Here is a 17,520-nt window from a genome sequence, read left to right as displayed (position 1 = left end):
AGATGGAGCCTTTTATCTTAACCATGTTACTTAAACAAAATCAGTGTCAACAAAGATCAAAAAGTACATAAATATCATTAAAACTGTTTTTAAAGCAAACTAGAGTGTAGGCAATAGTATCTAAATTAAAGTGCTTGTTGCTGGGTAAATATAGGTAAATGTAGAGGAGATTTCCATCAGCTTTTCCTTAAGAGAGACATCCATTACAAAATTCCTGACACCATCTCTGGCTGCCTAGTGCTGGCTGCTTACAGGGAGAGGATTCTGGTGAAAATGAGCACTGAGCTGAGCAAGTACTGACAGTTCATGTACTCCAGCAGTCAGACTTCAGAGTTTAAAAAAAAAATCATCTCCTTAAACCACTCTGTTTTCTTTGATGTACATTTCCTACTCAGAATACCTCTCTCATCCCCAAAGGACATCCTGCCATTCCCTCATTAAAATATAGTAGAAATGGGAATGACTAAACTCAGTTAATATATTTTCAGCCTGTTTATTCAATAAGACCCCTAAATTCTGTTATTGCCTCAGCTATGGGTCCATGCATGGGACTTGGCTGTGGGTCTGTATTTTAATTCAGATGTACTGAGCACCCTTGGCTGAAAGAAGCTCCTTTTGCAACATGTCAGCAGGAGACAATGTATTCAGCTCCATAATTATGTACTTTGGTACAATCACATAGCATTATATACAAAATCACCACACTGCTGAAAAAAACCCCGAGTCTGAAATGCTAATTAGTTCACAAATTAACATTGATTTGATTTAATGTTGAATAAGGGTTTGCAGCTTATACTTATGAGAGAACTTCACTTTCAGGCATGCTCAGACTCTCCTGTTTTAAATAACACTGCTCAGCCTGTGCCAGGTGCACAGTGGGCTCATTATCTATGGATAAAGAGGTATGACTTACTCAAAATAAAATCAGGCACAGACACTGCAGCACAATGTCACCCAGCCATACAACATCCTTTGGGGCTGAGCTACCAAGCAAAAGCAGAGTGTAACAATCACCTGTCTTTGTGCTGCATCATGTTGGGGAAAGGTGAACAGATCATATTTCCAGTGTAGTGCCCTTTCCTGTCACTGATGTCAGTACTGACAGGCAAAATTCAAAATAATAATGCATATTCTAATAACATTTTGCACTCCTACGGCACCCTCATGGAACTAACTCAGCTTTCAAAGAGCACTGATGATTTCAGTCCCTAACTGAAACGCAGGCAGAGAAATCATGCTCTCCTCATTCTGTCCTAATTCTGTTCATTCAAGGGGTGTTTTGACATTGACTGAAACCCAGAGAAAATGAAGCAGAGGGGAGTTCAAAGGAGGATTTTTAACAGGAGCTGTTTGAGCTGGGACAGAGGACCAGACCACTCAAAGAGGCGGCTCCAGCTCCGCTCCAGAGGCGATGCTGACCATGGCTGCTCTGCAGTTCAGATTCCAGCCAGGCACACAGCTCAGCCCAGCTCAGAGCAGGGCTCTGAGAGGAGTTAATGGGGCTGGAAGCTGCCAGCCCTTCAGTGCTGCCTGTCCCCAAAGGCAGGGATCCCTTTGGATCCAGCAGTGGCAGGGACACCAGGCCAGCTGTGCGCGGTTCATTAGGGAGGTGACACTGCTTGACAAGAGCAGCACACTCTGACCCAGGAAGGGGAAAAGCATCACAAGTGCCACTCTGTCACTGCTCAGGCAGGGTCTGTGTGCTCCTTACTGCAACTGCTCTGGCTGCTGGCAAGGAAAGTACAAGCTGCAGTTGAATAGAAACCCCCTCATCCTTTGGACATGCTGCCAAAGGGAGCAGGAAGCTGCTTTCTTACAGCTGGTGGCCTGGGGAGGCCAAGACAAGAAGATGTGGAGATAAAAGCAGACCAGGCCATTGAATCCTTCATTCTGGAAAGGTATGACAGGAGTAAAAAATGCCATGGCTCAAAGGGAAGCAGAAGGGGGAGACCAACTGACAGAGCTGGGCAAAACAGCATCAAGTGGTGTGAAAAGCTCCATTTTCCAATAGAAATTGGAAATGCTCCTTTAGGAAACCTTGGTAAGGTTGTGGGAATTTAATATCTTTATCTTCCAGATCAAGAAACATGAGATTGTGCTGACAAATGAAAGAAAAGGAGTATCAGATGTATAAGGATATGTAATGAATTTTTTTGGTTTACACCTGGAGTAAGATAAACATAAGTACTATGGGTTTGTAATCCCAGTTGAAAACATATTGTTTCCTTATTTTTTATGCTAACTTGACACTTGATATGAAAACACAGACTGGGTGTAGGACTATATTCAATACAACAGAGCAAATGTTAAAATTGGGACAAAAGAATCCAGGGATAAATTTATATTTGCTGGGATGGAAATCTAGATGCAAAATAAATCTGACATTTTTCCTATTCACAGCCGAGGATTAATTTTATTAAATAATTTCACAGTTTTCTGGTTCAATGAGTGCACATTTTTTGATAACTCCCCAAGAAGGAAAGTATTTTGTATCCAGCAACTTTCACTGAGCATTGCTTCATTGAAGCAGCACTTGACCTGCAATTCACTTAATTCTATTAGAGTTCATTTTTTCACCCTGTTTGGTTTGATCTCTTCTGCTTTTGCTTGACCCAGTAAACTGTTCAGCTCACATTTACCACACTGCACAGAATATAATTGTTGGGTGTCACAAATTAATACCTGTAAGTGACCAGCCCCACAAAATACGTAAAAGAGGGGAAGTCATTATTAGAAAGGTTAATCTTCTCAACTGCTGCTATCAGTTTGATTAGATAAACTCAGGACCTCTTTTTGTTTCTTTATGCAAAATGTCAGCTCCTGTAAACTGCTGCCCTGTCTGCCCCACACTAAACAGGCTACAATTGCATTATCATAAAGCATTATGTAAAACCAAGTGAGATTAACTTTCAATTATTTGGGTCAAAATTTATTCCAAATTGAAACCCATTCCCCTGCAGTGAGTCAGGTCAAAGAATAAAAGCTCTCAACAGCAGGATTGAAAACCTTGCTCTAACCCATGGTGGCTTCACAATTAGTGGCCAGCACCTATGGCTGTCACCTTAATGCATGCATAACCTCCTACCCTGGGATAATTTTATACATCCCTCCCATTTTCAACAAAAAGCAGCTCCATGCCAATGGCAGGAACTGGAAGGCATTTGATTTTTCCAGTCACTACACACTAAATAGAATTGCTAATGCAGTAGTAGCTGTTGCATTAATAAACCAAATCAACCAACTGCAGAACCCTCTTCCCTCTCTTCCTTGCTAACCTCACTGCAATGAGTCATTGCTTTTGGAGAGATCTACACTTGCATTTTCTACTAATAGACTCAGGATTTCAAGAGCTGTTATTTACTGGATGGTCACTGGAGATTTAGAAGTGAAGTAACCTTGGCTCTGATTCAGTATGTGCAGGACATGTGTAGATTTACACCCAACAAAAAAATATTTGTATCAAGCACAGAGAAAGATTTCCAATGCAGAACAGTAAATTTGACATTAAAACATATGCAGATGTGGCACAGAGCAAACATGCCTGATCCCAGTCATTGAACTGGTGTGGGAAACCAGAGGAGTGTCACCATCAAGTTCTCCTCCCAGAGAGAAAGGAGTGACAGTGAGCAGGCAGTGGGGAAAAGCCCTGGCACACACGGTCCTCTGGTCTGAATGTAGTGTCATCCTGGAATAAGGGCACACATCAGCAATTCCATGTGGATTACTGGTGGACAGCAGCCTGTATTAGAGTGCTCTGCTTCTGAGGAAGGGCAGCAGCACATCTCTGTGCTGGCAGACACACAGAACTCGAAATTCCTGCACAAGGGGCTCTTCTCGAGGCAGAAAGAGGTCAGGCATGGGACAGCACAAACAGCTGTAGCTCTCACCAGCTGCCTCAACCTTCACAGGTGTGTTCCCAAGTTAGTCACAAGTTCCATGATAAACACAATTTTAAAGCAGTGCAGTATTTGTGTAACGGGTTTGGTTCTGCCACTGGGCTGCATCACCCTCCTGCCCTCCAACTGGAGCACAGAAACCCCTGAGAAACAGCTCTGGAACTGAAGAATTAATAAGATTGCTGGCATTTTTAAATGTCAGTCAGATTTTACACAAGCTCGCTGCCTGTGGAAAAACGTGGCAGAGTCACAGCCCATAAGTGTCCAGCAGGAGTGTCTCTAATGAAAATGCTGAGCATTCATTTAGAGGATGCTCTGGAATGGACATGTTGTGCACTGCTGTCTGGGGAGAGCTCCCAGAGCTCCTCTCCAGCCTAGCAGGGCTGGCAGCTGGGCAGATGATGAGATTAAATGCTCTCCTTCCCCCAGGGCATGCAGCAGCATCCCCCCCTCCCCAGGGAGACCCAGCAATGAGAGGGCAGGGATCTCCAGGGCTAAGGGAACAAGGAGGTCAGGACTGCTCCTGACAAATCGCTGCCCTGGAGACAGCACTGTGGGGATGCACTGCTGCCCCTTGTTCCAGGGCTGGGCAGGGCAGGTGCTGAGGGCTCCTGAAGCAAATGTGCTTTGCTGTGGGAATAGTAAAAAAAAAAAAAAAAAAAAAAAAGAGAAAGAAATTTGTCTGGTCTCTAAGTCTCAACTTACAAAATTCCAGATATGATGGTAGGGGATCAGATGCTCAGCTCCTCTAAACTGCAAGCAAATTCATGCCTCAAAAACACCAAGTATTTTAGAAAACTTCAGTTATATTTTTAAAAAAATCAGGTAATTGCAGATGCTTAACTGTTAGTTTTCTTAGAGAATTCTTCCTAAAGTCATGCCATCAGCAAAGCTCTCAAAGCAGCCTGTCAGCTTATGCCTCACTCCTGCAGGGAGACATGTTATCAAAACAATCTAACCTTTTAATTCCTCCTGTTTTCATTTCTCAAAAAGCCCAGCAAGGACGAAACCCAGACAAACAGCAAGAAGCAGCAAGCATTGTCCATGTTCATGGAAATAGGGACACAGATTAATGAATGAAAAACACCTCTAACACAGTCAGGACATTGAAAAGCAAATGTGTATTCCAAGTCAGCCCAGACTCAGCACTAATCCTGCAGCCACGGGGGTCCCTACCTGAGGAGGGATATGCTGATCTTGATTGCTCGTGTGACCTTTCCTGCCTGTGCTCCAGAGCCACATGGTGAGCAGAACAAGCTGCTTCTGCACGGCATGAAAGCTGCAGGGTTAACCCTGGAGGCAATCAACACATTTCATCCTTGCCATGGCTGCCATGGAGTACATCACATGCTGCTGCTGGTGATCAGCAAAGCCTCTCCACCTCCTCATTTACATACCCACAAATTAATGGTCCTTATAATTTTTATTCCAATAAATGGGCAAGCTCTTGTAATACATGAGGATTTAAATTTTTCACACTCATTTTAGGTTTAAATCCTACCCAAATGGGCAGTGATGCAGTTTGACTGCAGGCATGGGACACTCCACAGCCTCCATCCATCCTCCAGCTCTCAGAGAAGCCAGGCAAGGAATGGAAACCAAATGGCTTCCCTTTGAGACACAGAGAAATTTTAGCCAAAATTGTTTTTATCAATTAAGTAAACTGCTCTCAACACAAATGGTCAATAGAAAATAGAAATTTGAGCAGTGGTTTCTGCAGTCACCTGGGAATATAACACCACACACCCTTATTCCACAGAATTCCCTCCTGGGGTTTGGCAAATCACTGAGGTCTCACTCTCACACTATAAATAAGTTGCTTATTTAACACAAACTAGTCCTTTAGTTGTAACCTGTAGGACAACCAAATTTCTGTAGAGCTAGAACTAGATAAAGTCTGCACTAAGTACAGCTTTGCTTAGCTTAGTAATGATAAATCTGCAGCACTTTGTATCCAGCAGGATTTTACACTATAAAATCTGTGGCTGTCTTTGTATGGTGAAAACAATTACTGTCTTCTCCACTGGCAGACAGCATAGAAACTGTGTCTCATTTAATAAAACTAATATTTGTTTGCTGTGCACATCTATAGGAAGAGGCTGTGCAGGGTTTCTGTAAGAGCAGTGACATTAGAGTTTGTGTTTTCCTATTCATTCTCATTTGAGCTTTTTCAATATTCTCAGCAGCATCTCCCCATCTGACAGCCAGCTACAGCATCTAGGGAAAAAGAGAAAACACAAAAAGCCCCAAAAAAGGCTGGCCAGAGACAAGCCCAGGCAAGAATATTTTCTGGAAAAATACAAAACATTGCTGGGTTTGAATTTAGGAGTATTCTTGTCCCCATTTATAGCCTGAGACCACAGCAATGATTGCTAATAGACCTCTGTGAAGAGTAAAAAATTATGTTGATTAGTTTCCAGCAGGGCCATTTGCCTTTGCAAAAGAGCCTGAAGTAAAATGAGTGCAAGAGCTTGTCCATGCTGTGTGAAGGGGAGAATTCAAATTCCACAGCTCACTGGGGAGCCAGATATAAACCCAGTACCTGTGCCCAGGGCACCCAGCTGAGTACCTGTTCACTGGGCAGCCTCTGTGCAAACTCTTACCTATATTTATTGTCCATTTTAAACCTGGGAGAGTTTTTTTAATGATGTTCACCTATTTTTCAATGATGGCAACAAAATCTGCAGGTCAAATGGTCAAATGTCTAATGTGAAACCAATTCATGCCAGCAGTGAAATGCTAAATGTGAATAAACCTACTGTTCAGGCAACACTGCCTGAAAGAGACAAATTTATATATTTCTTTTAAGATACAGGGGAAATTGATAAAAGAGAACTCTTATTTTTTATTGTATTATATATATATATATATATATATATATATATACATACACCACAAATGCTTTATCCACTGCATTTAAGTGATGTGAAAGGGAAAGGCTTTTTAAAGGCTTTTTATTTTTGCTTTACTGTCCATCTTTTAGAAAGATGCATTCACCATTCCCCACAGGAAACCAGAAGTACCAAAAGTCCAAGAACAGCCCTAAGTGGGAGCTATGTCAAGAATTAAATCTGCCAGCAACTGGAACTACCGAAGTCCAGCCTCAGCTGTGTGACAGACACAGGGAGGAACCTTTGCAATAATGAGCAGCTGAGGAGTGAACTCCCTCTGATCTTGATTTATCCTATGAGGATTCAAATCTGGCCTTTAGCCTCTCTCCCAGTCCTGCCAGTATCACAGTCTGGCCTCCCCAGGTCAATGCCATGGATTTTCTGTGGCCAGGTGTTCCTTTCTATTCCCCTGTGATAACTCTGGTTGCTACAATGATAATATTGGATTTCTCAACTCATGGGTGAAGCACTGGAAAGAAATGACAATTTTAACAACTTCTGTTCACTGATGTCAAAGTGATGATTTCATTTTACCATCATTCAAGATTCTCTTAGATCTTGGCATTTGCTAAGCCAAAAAAACCCCACTTTAATAATTTCTAATGAGATGATAAATACCTATATACACCCATGATTGCTGAAATGCTGCCCAATTTAATATTTTTCTGATATGAATAATTCCATGTCCTTAACAGAAACTTTGTCTGATTCCGGATCAGTAGCAAATGTTCAATTTTCTGTACTTTTGCTGGCTACACTCAACCAGCATTTAGCATTAAAATTATGACATTTGAAACACAATTGAAGCAGTCACTCCTGGCCTTGAATTTCATAACTATTGAGTTCTGATTACAAGATCTGAGCAGAGATCTGAATTTTCACAAGTCCTCTGCCTTCACAATGATGACCTAAGGCTCATCTCCAGCACAACCTCATGTAAAGAAGACCAGTCCCTGGTTTCTACAGCACAGAAAAACTGGCAGGGTGCAAGTTCCTGCTGCTTTGGGCTTCCTTGCAGAATATCCCCAGGATCCCCAGAATAACATCATGCACAAAGCTACTTGCACATCTATGTTTCATTAATAAGTCAGGGATTTAACAGGGGAAGATAGTACAGCAATCAAGCTGTGGAATTGAGATTCTTCAGTTCCTGTTTTCCCTCCAATCAAGATTTCTATCAGGCAATGTGGGATTCCCATGGTTTAACTTGGGGTGTCTAAAAGTTAAAGTTGCCACAGACTCTGAAAAAATTTTTCTCTGCCACTGATTCACCCTCTGGAGAAGCCAATTCTTTCTCATAAATATGAAGGGCAGTTACAGCTAACTCTAGATGCTTAAATTCAGTGGGATGAATCCCACCTTTGGGATCCAGTCTCCTATAAAGCAGTAATTTTATCCTACTACCAGCACCCTGCACAGGATCTGGAGCTGAATGAAAAAGGTGGGTTTAGACATTTCTTTGTTGCAGACATTCACTTCACCCAGGCTCTCATCTACAAATGAAATTAATTTTCAGAAATAGACCTGGAGAAAGGACCATGCACTGTAAGCATTAATGCAAATATTCCTTTCCTGCTGGAGGAAAAACCTTTGCTGACAAGAAAGGCCCTTTCTCCCCTGGGTGAGTGTAGTCTTGTCTTTGTCTGTGGAGACTGACATAGAGATTATTGCTTGAGATCCTGCTCTTTGTGCTGTGCACATCTGGGACAGAGATTAAAGCCACTGAGCTCATCTGACATACAAGAGACCACTAACACCTTGGAAAAGGGTAACAGACACCATCTGATGCTTTCAAGCCTTAAGGGTAAAAGTGAAGGTAACCAACTTATGGTTATTTAATAAATATGATCATTAACAGGCAGATTTGTGATTTCACAAGAACTCAATAGATACATATAATTTTCCTGTATACAAAATTAAGCCTTTAAAAAGCTATGATTTTTTACCAGAAATGTCAAAATTGAAACAGATCCACCTTAATACACGATTTCCCTTGTGGATGTTGAAAATAGGTTTTGCTTTTAATATATTATTGTAAGATTTTGAAGGTGACTTCCAGAGTAGTTGTCCTAGATAATTTCTTCCACTTCCCTAATTTCTGACAAGTGAATCAGAGGCCATTTTAAGGATTGTTAAACAATAGTTGTAAACAGCAACAGACACTAAAAGAGCCCAAACTCTGGACATACTAAAACCAGACAAGGCACAGGCCCTAAAAATTTTAATAACCCAAAACCAGACCAGGAAACCCAGTGATACCTGACAGCAAGAGCAGTGATCCCCTTCCTCTTCTGGCACAAGGATTCCCATCTCTAGCCTTCCCAACAGACAAATTCATGTGAAAATGTGACTGCTTGAGGTTTAAAAGCTGGACACATTAGGGAAGCACCATATTTTTAAGTAATCCCAGGTATTTCTTTGTGTAGGTTCAATCCCAGCAATTGACAACCTTAACTGGTGTGTAAAACCTAATGGACCTCAGTAGGCACCCAGCTGAAATAATAACCATCCCTTGAATATAAAAAAGCAGGAGCACAGAGAACCTCTAAAAATTGATTTACCTAGAAAATTAGGATCCATGTAATTAGCATGTTTTTCTCCCCCACAGACCCCCATCTCTAAACACATTGGGCCCAATTCTGCTTTCACTCACTGACCCTGTCAAGCTCAGGGGATTTATTCAGGTGGAGCCATGAGGAGAATCATGCTTGCTGTGCTTAGCTTTAATTTTAAAATAAATGAATTTTCCAGAACAGTGACAGTATTGACCTTACATATTATCCAAATAGAAATTTTAATGAAACAAGTATAACACTGAGTATAGCCATAATAGATATGCAAATATTGGTCTTTTCTTAAAGGTCTCCCCATCTGGTCACATGGATTTTTCTTGCCTATGTGGGGGTGAAGGCAGAGAGCATTCATTAGAAGCAGAGAAAAGAAGGGTGGCTGCACAGCCATGGAGAATCAGGCCATCAATTAGATTTCCATTCTCATTTCATGAGAATTCTCCTTTGAACAATGATCACAGGAGAGCTGTAAAATTTGCTCCCTTCTTAATTTCTTCTTTTTATGTGACAGCATCCACCTTTGCTTTGCAGACAAAAGTCCTGCAATTGTGCACAGCTAAACAAGGTAGTGGTGTAGGGAACAATCCACATGGCTGGTGGCTCATCCAATGTAGAAAAGCCAATTAAAAAAATTAACAAAAGAAACTCATCTTGGTGTCTTCCAAGGTTCCCAGCCCCAGCAGCCCCAAACTGCATTTTGCTTACTTTAAAGCTCAAAGACACTGGAAAGAGAACAGGAGGAGGGAACTTGGCCTGGATTCATGCATAAGAGTACAAAGGTTGGAAAATAGAAGGTTTGAAAAGCAATCAGAGTCACCAGCTGAGAGAAGTTTAAAATAACAGCCTAAAATCAGGAGCTTCAAAATAAAAGTCAAATAAAAAAGATCAGCTGAAAATAGCTAACAAATACATGATCTGAATTCAGATTTTCTGTGATTTCTGACACTAACTGAAATCAAATTACCTACCTACTACAACTGCCTAGTATTTCACTGGACCATGTTTACACCAGCCAGATGGTTAAAGGTATTTATGTACCTAAAGGTACAAAGAGCTGCCCCAGGGATTTGTCTCTTTTCCCAGACATCCAGACCCCATTTACACCATTTCCATTCACTGTTCTGACACCATGGACAGCAGCTGCATCACTCAGCACCTCTTAAAATCAGGACTTGTCAATGAGATTCCCCAAAAAGGCATACCTTCCCTGGTGGAACCTGTGAAGGATAAGATGCTCCTGAAAGCTTGCCCTGAGTTCTCTTGAAAACCATTTTCTCTTAGACATGCAAGTGGGGCACTTAAAATCTTTCTCTTCAAAAGATGGGTGTAGTAAAAAATCTATTTCCACACGTTTGTATGCAGCAGGTGCAGGGAGTGAATCAGAGCAGTGACATTATCTGGTATTCACAAATTACAATTGTCATTTGCAAATGATCCTCAGGATGCAGATCTGAACATTTTATAACTGTGCTGTGGAACGATGCTTGGGTTTACACAGGATTCCATAAGCAGGATGAGTTTCTCCTAGATTGAGCTCTTAGACCTTCTTAGAGCTTGTCTGAAACTCAGCAAAAGACAAATAAATCAGGGTAAGTCCTGTGCCTGGGAGCAAGCTGTGGTTAGGTCCTGGGAGCTCTGTCTCCTGCATTCCTTTCCCAGTTTCCAGGACTGTTGCTTGTGCTGCTCCCTTAGGAGCAGGAGGATCAAAAGGGGGATGGCACTGGCACTGTCCCCCAGGCAGCAGAGCTCAAAGCCTCCCCAAGAGTGGAGATGCCTTAGTCTGTCTTCTCCTGGGTTTTGCTCACTCCCTCTCTGCCCTCCCTTGTGGTCTGTCTGGCTCAAGGCACAGGTTTCCTCAGGGATGCTCCAGCCTAGACACCACTCCATGAATTCCAACTCCTACCCAAATCCATGCCATATAAAACCAATTGGTGATAACTACAACTGCATTTCCCCCAAATTCACTTCCAAATGTCGTGCTCCCTCCATGCACCAAACTCCTCTTGCTGTTTGTTTCCTGGTGAACCCCCTGCTCTCTGGTGACTTCTGGTGATGCTCCTCCCTCCTCTTTGGGCAGCTCCCAGGGCTCGGGCCGAGCTCCTTTCTCCTTCCTTTGTCTCAAGGCTCCCTCGTGCTGACGTCCCCTCTGTGCTGACTCACAAATCTTCCTCCCCAAGCCTACCCCACACACATAAATCTCTCTGCACATCATGCAGCATAACCCCCTGCCAGCTCAAGGGCGACTTGGACAAAACCGAGCACTCTATTTCTTACATCTTCCACCCTCCCCCTTCCTGCTTTTCTCTATTATTTTCTTAATTTCTCCTCCCTTCCTGCTCCCTCCCTTTCTCCCAGGCCAGCACTGTCAGCACTACCTTTTATTCTTCTGCCACTTCCTTCTCACATAAAATCTAAAAAGATTTAGTGAACTCTCTTCTCCACAATATTTGAGCCTTTATTTCAGTCCAACCAACCCAGCTGGGGCAGTTCTGGCACCCCTAACTCTTGTTAAACAGAGCACATCCTCTGTCCTTTACAGATTCCAAATGTGCCTTTGTCTGTCCAAAACAGGAAACCCACAACAAAAGAAGTTTTGTTTTATTTTTGAAGTAGTGGGTTTGATGGAGCTATTTACTGTCTCCAGAAACACTTTCTTGAAGTATGACAGCCTGTGCTGTATGGAAGAAAATGCAATGCTGGGAGGTGAGTTTTATTGGAAGAACAAAAATTGCTGCTCATTCCTGAAAAATGAAGATGATGATGCATTGAGACTCTTCCAGCTGTAGAGCTGGTCAGTGTAGTTCCATGTATATTTGAATTTGTGTTTAAAAAGAATTGTTTGATCATGGCATTCTTGAATGGGAAAGGGGAAAGGAAGTATTTTTAGGGTGCACCTGAGCCAAAAGAAGGGCTCCAGAACCACTCCTAGAAATGCCAGCATCAAGGACCATACTAGGCAGTCCCTCCAAGAGCAGGTTGCAGCAGGAGGCAAGGTGTGCAGAATGAGATTTGTTCCTGGGAACAGGAGGAGACTGGGTCTCAAAAATGTAGGATAAAAGGCAGATGCCACAGCTCCTCCTGTTTGGTCAATCAAACCTTTCATTTCCCTGGCTACTTTTACAAGACCTTGATCAGAAAGCATTTCATCCAAAGGTCAGAGAGAATGTATTGTATTGGATTAAGTGACTTCCTTGTTTTAATTTCAGGGTGAAAAACATAAGATCTACTTTGGTTTGATCTACACCAAATTAGTTTTCTTCAGATTTCCGTTTGGAAATTAATCAGCAAATCCTCAACCATTAGGTGAAAGCTGATGTGTTTTGCTCCCATTCCTCACTACCAGCAGTTTCAGTTGGCTCTTTTCATCTCAGTGGTATAAGAGACTTTTTTCTCAGTTCTGTCTGGATACCTTCCAAGTATATCTCATTTTTTCAGTCTTTCTCTGAAAAATGAAAAAAGGAAGTTCTGCAGAAAACTATTCTATAACCTCTCCTTTGAGTCCCTTCCCAACACAGTCAGTTCTCCGGATTCTCTGTGCTCTTTGTATTTCCCAGTAGGAGATGGTTTGGGGTTTCATGTTCTCCTCAAGTGCCCTAAGAATTCCTTCTCCTTATTCAGGACATTGAGCTGAGTCCTGTGCAAACAACCCTGATCTGCATCCTAGAAAAAAGCCTGGTTTGGCCCTAATGGTTCCTGAAGAATTTTCCAAAATAAAGCAAGAGGGAATAAACATCTCTTACATTTGCTCAGAAATGAAAACCCATCACAGTCACAGTTCTGCACATCCCTATAAGGCTGTAGGAATTCCAGACCTATGAGGTTTCCTGGTGTTTTTAGTGGCTTTCAAAAGGTAAAGACATTTTTCTGTATCCAGGGGAAATCCTGTGAACAATCCCATTGATGTCCCTGGGTCTGATGGCAATCCATTGTTGTGGAAGGCACAGTGTGTAAAAATCAGCTGTTAATACAATAAGGTTTTAGCCCTGTTTGACTCTTGAGAAAAGTTCCAGCATCTCTATAAGTATCAGCAAAAGAAGAAGCTGCAAAGGGAAAGAATTCCTTATGGCCAGGGCAGGAGCAGAGCTGACAGCAGGGAAGCAAACCAAGCTGGGTGTTCCCCAGCCACAGCTACACTCATCCTCAGATCCTGCACGGGTCACAAAGCAGAAATGAAGATGTTTTGCACAGACAGGTGCAGGCACTGCTGTGATTAATCAAACCATAATTAGGGACCTGTCAGCAGGCACTAAATATATGTTCTAGGGCTTCAACCCTCTTAGAAATCTGGGGCTGGAAAACTTGCCAGGCAGGAAATTTATAAAAACAGCGAGTCTTTGGATGATGAATGCATACAAGAAAGGAAACTTTCACCAGACTATGATAATGACAAGTCTCTCTATTGCTTCCCATCTGTAATTTTTTTCTTTCTATTTCTCTGAGTCTATTCAAGTATTTGAGTATCAATTGATGGCATGGTTTAGCAGATAAATCCTACCTCTCTTCAGTAAAACAGGCTCAGTTTCAGCTCCTGCAGAGGAATGCTGGTTTTACTGTTTTACCCGGAACCACCTGTGAGTCTATGGAACACCAGATACACATCAAGAATAAAACATGTCTCCTCCTCCACTGGCCTCACCTGCCATAGGTATTTGCACCCAGGTAAAGGTAAAATACCTCAATTTGATAGTGGGCATAGGGTAAAATGTGGAATTTTATAATCTACAGTTGAATTAGGGCAAAGTCAAGGCTTGAGATATTGTACTTATTTCTATGGAAATGTAATATGGGACCTTCCTTCACAGAGCACTACATCACCCTGGGGCTGAAGTGCTCAGGATCCCACTGAGGAAACTCATGGGGTTTGGGGGAAAAAAGACAAGTAAATCTTGCTTAGACTTGAGAAGTACCATGAGAGAGGACCAGGGGAAGTCCACTGAAGGAAACAAGGTGATCTGAGAAGTCTTAGACAGCTAATGCCACCCTTTTCAAGATACAGCAGCTGAGGGACTGATGTCACTGGTTTACAGCCAACCCTCTCACAGATTTTAAGTTTCCCCATGGATATTCTCCTTGCTCTGATCAATAAAACACATTTCTGTCTCTATATGAACCAGCTCCTTTACATTATGAGACAATTCCTGTGGGCTGCTCTGAGGTACAGACACATCTCAGCCACAGCAGCTCACGGATGAACAGTCAATAGCACAAAGGTGCAAGATGAGGAAAGTCAGTGCTTAACAAAGTGTCCAACCATTCAGCTTCTCAGAGGTTTGCAGCAGGTGCTGAATTTACAGCATTTTATTTTCTGGATATTGGTTAAAATATTTTGAGGAAGACAGAGTGTTGAGTGTCTGATTGAGCTCAGTGTTATTAAATGCGAGGGGAAGTCATCTAATGTCTATTTAATTGTAGCTGTCTTTGGTGAGTAATATTGATGATTAAACAATTGACCAAAGGGGACAAGCTGAGAGGGGGAACTGGGCTGAATCAATGTGCAGGAGAGGATGGGAAGTAAGATGGACTCTGAATCAATGGTGTTGCTACTTGCTCAGTTAGGCTGGAGATTGGGATGTGCCCTCTGCACGAGCTCACAAGCAATGCAAAGGGGTTGCTTCACAACAAAGACATTTCACTGCTTTTTATTTATATTGATTTCCCAGTGAAGTGTGTCTTGGCATTAGGGATTCCCACTGAGCAGGGAAGAAAGATCAGCTTCTTTCCTCAGAGGGTCAAGAAATCCTGAGTGATGACTCTTGTCTTCTCAGAAAAAGAGACAGGAGCAGAGGTGTGACTGTACATTGCCTACTAGAAAGAAAGAACTGAATATGTGTCATTAAAAGGGAGGAAAATATAAAAGTACCTGAAACTGAAAAGCTGTGATTAGGAGGGGCAATGTGTAAAAAAAATTTGAGCAAAAGACAGATTGATGAGGTCAGTGCTGTCAAAGGGATTATTATCTGAGACTGAAATTTGATTTTACATTTATTCAGGGCTCCTGTACTTCAGACACCAAAACATGACAGGTGTAAGAGCTTTCTTCTCAGCCTGCTCCCAGCTAAGCAGCAAATGCTGAGCAGAGCTGGAAGAAGTGCTGGCCTCTACTGGAAGGAATTCCCGTGGCTCAGCTGGGTTGGAGTCCCAAGTCAATGCTGGCAATCCTGTACCTGCTGCCAGAACAGGAGGGAAGGGAGCTCCACTGGGCTGCATTGCAATTCTGGAATATTGGGCAGAAACTCTAAAGCACCACATGGCTGTGGATTTGTTTCAAGACCTTCCCCCTTTCTTACTGATGGAGAAATTGGATTAAATACAGAATTAATGGCAAAACTAAGACTAGCCCTGGCATCCAAGCTCCTATAAAGTACCCAAACAGCCAATCCCTGCAGCACCAGGATGGAAAGAGCCTGAGTAATTCTGATAAATCATTCAGATAATGTTACAAATGAAGACACTGTTAATATTGAACTCTCCCTTGCTGATTTCCTGTACTTGCTGTAAGCCTTGGCTGGTTTAAAGGAGAAAATGTGACACTGCAAGTAAAACAGACCTGTGAGTAACTGTTCTTCCCTGAGGAGCTCAGGAGAATAAACAGAATGGGCTTGGGACTTTTTCCAGACTCTCTTGTCAGGTGATTTTCAACCTCTGGATAATCCTGAGGTCTCATATGTAACTTAAATCTTGCAGAGTTTGTGTGTTCATGCCTCCTGGAATATTTCCCATGTGGTAATAGATCCTAAACTTCTCCCTTTCAGCTGCTCCTGAATGTCATTCCACAGCCACCTATCCTACACACCAGAACAAATGAATATGGATATTTCTCTCCCTTTTTTGTTTCCCATCTGCATGAAACATATGCCATGAGCAGTGATTCCAAAAGATCAGAACAGGGTCTATAGTCCACATGCTAAAATGCGTAATAAAATATGCATGACAAAACCTTGCAGAGGAAATCACATTTCAGCCCAGGAAAAGAGCCCTCTGTTTTAATGAGGGTTTAATTAATGTCAGATGGGCTCAGTTGGTAACATTCTTGCCTCTGGTGTAGAAGGTCATGGTTTTGAGCCCTACATTAGGCCCTGGGCTCATAACCAATGCTGACACTGCAATGTTTTCCTGCTACACTGTTAGGGGTTCTGACCTTCAAATGAGGTGTTTAAACTGAGATTCCTCCTGCTACTCTCTGGTGGTTCTTCCAGCTGGAAGCTAAAGATGTCCTGGCACTTTTTAAGCAGCCCAGGGAATAGCTCTTGCATCCTAACTCACCCTTGCTTAATAAAGTAGGTTATTATATACAAAGCTACAACTCTCAGCCATTACTGACAGTTGACAGCCCCCACTAATGAGCCTGTTGTGTTTATTTATGTGCTGACTCCACTCAGCACCCAGGGAAAGCTCACTGCTTTGTCACAAAACAGTGAAGGACTTTTGCTCTGTGCTTGAAGAGGAGAAATATAGGGAAGATATTAAAATAATATTAAAGGAGATGATTTCCAAAATGAGTATGCCCTGTGTATTTTCCAAGAAAAATGGTACCACTTAGAAAAGGTGAATATTTTTGGCAAGGAGATACAGAGGAGATAAGGAAAAAAAATGTGAGGCTTAGGAAGTAGGTAACAGCTGTTTCAAGATTTCTTGCAAGGTTACATTAAAACCAAGACTGACCTTCAGCAGAAACAGGGTTAAAAACCTCAGGAAAATTATTCATGAAACAGCAGTTAGATTGGTGTCAGTCTGAGGGATCCTGCTAATCAGCTGTCATCACAAAAGTCATCCTACAAACCCATCTGGAAATTAAGATCTTTATGATCTGTCCATTCTGACCATCACACATGATTTAGAACTGAATACCAGAACTGCATTTCCAGCTTTGCCAATCCTCATCAGACCTGCCCTCCACCCCTCCTCCCACCACAAAAAATGTTCTGATTTCAGCTCCAATGTGACTATCTTACCTAAAGCAAGCCTGTTACTGCAAAGTATTAAACCAGAGAGAGAGAAAAAGCAACAGCAAAGCCCAGAACTTCATCTTGGTGTTCTCCCTGAGAACATTTGCTAAATCTTTTTTAAAATATTAGATATCAAAGCTACTGATTATTGAAACAAAATAGAGGCTTCCTAACAAGGACCTTTCTGTTTGTGGTACCCTGGTGTCCTGGAATAGCA

This window comes from Oenanthe melanoleuca, chromosome 8, assembly GCF_029582105.1.
Source record: "Oenanthe melanoleuca isolate GR-GAL-2019-014 chromosome 8, OMel1.0, whole genome shotgun sequence".
NCBI lineage: Eukaryota > Metazoa > Chordata > Aves > Passeriformes > Muscicapidae > Oenanthe > Oenanthe melanoleuca.
This window is presented reverse-complemented; position numbering follows the sequence as displayed.